Raw genomic sequence first — 1,662 nt, forward strand, 5'->3', positions numbered from 1 at the left:
GTGCTGGCAAACTAAGGAACAGACTCATCGTGATGGTTATAGCTAGGTGGTGGCTCAGCCTATGAGAATCTGTGTTAGATACAATGGTATCAGCATCTGGAGACACAGCAGCAGCACTACACAAACCATGTGCATTGTTATCTGTTCTCAAGGTACATAAGATGTTGCCTGGCAACTGCATGTCTCCCAGTTTGGCAAGTAAGTGTCTTAAATTATGTCCCTGTGATACTGCATGACCACAGAATTAAGAACATTGACGCTGCCTGATCGCTTTAAAAATGATGTTTAAAGCAAAATAAAGCTCCTTTTCCCAATCATCAATATGCTTTGCCTTAACCAAGCATACTGTGCTTCTGGTGGTGTTCCTAAGCACACATTACAGTACTGCAGTTCCAGGATAATTATGCAGAGGCTTTTTTCTTTTCCTTGATTATTTCAGGATTTCTAGGATTTATAAAGCATCCTTCACGTAGTCAGGGGATGCTGCTCCTTCTTTTTCCTCTGTCAGTTTGTGCTTACATCTCTGTACCTACACCCACAAGAAACTGGTGTTATTTTTCACTCTTATGGCTTGAACCTCTACCTTGCATAAGGAAATCCAATAATATGCAGACCATCTTGGCACATATCAGCAGTTTACAACATACTTCATCTACATTTAGGTAAGCTAAGTACACCTGTAAAATTAGATCCAATGTATACTATATTCCTGTGTTTCTGTAAACTGTAACTACTGCACTGTATCTTAAAAATACTGAGAGTGAGACACATTAGTAAACCGCTTTTAAAAATCACAGCTCTGATGTGCAGTCTAATCCATGGTCTTCACTAGCCTCTGTGAAGAACTTATGTAGAGAAGAAACTGTAAGTCTCATGAATCTTTGCAGACCCAGTGTCATCAGGAAAGTTGTCAACATTTCCCTGAAGCACATTGTCTGGGACACCCTGCAGTGTGACAGTCACCCCTCTATTCAAGCCCACTTTGACAGTGTGAATTAGATCTCCTGTTTTAGGGTAAATACTCTAACCAGAAGGGGGGCAATAGAAAGGGTGTCATGATTTCACATCTCTGTTTTGTGGATTCCTGCATATTTGAAAGTCTTAAATAAACTTTGAGACAGCCTTTTGGATTGGACCTCTGAAAAGACTTAAGGGGATGCTTTGTTGCTCATAGGTAAGAAATCCCAGACACATGTAGAAAATGAACAATACAAAACAAGAATTTTCAAGTTGCATGGGCAAGTTTCTAGTGAGGTAAGATGCCTCCAGCATTATTAACCAGCTGCTGCAGAGTTTTTTGAATTGAATTCTGAGACACTCGTATTCAGTTCTAACTTATTTCAGTATTTTATCAAAATTGTAGTCCATTTCTTCTTTTTTATTTATTTATTTTCATATATGGGTCAAAGTCCCCATTGAAATTGTGCTCTTTTGGTGTTTGCCTATTAAGGAACCTTCAAGAAATAACTGAGTGCTAGATTGCTCCTTCTAGGAAAATAGTCCTTGAAGATCATGTAAGACAGGATGGCATTAACAGTACCCCCTCATATCATACTCAACTTTCTTGCTGTGTGGTTAAACGAGAGCAAAGGCCAAACTTTCTCAGGCACTATTGTTTCTTACTCAGAATTTTGAACTAATTGCACACTGTAATTCCACCCC

The sequence above is a fragment of the Nestor notabilis genome, unplaced genomic scaffold (genome assembly GCF_000696875.1).
Source record: "Nestor notabilis isolate BGI_N333 unplaced genomic scaffold, ASM69687v1 scaffold27130, whole genome shotgun sequence".
In the NCBI taxonomy this organism is placed as follows: domain Eukaryota; kingdom Metazoa; phylum Chordata; class Aves; order Psittaciformes; family Psittacidae; genus Nestor; species Nestor notabilis.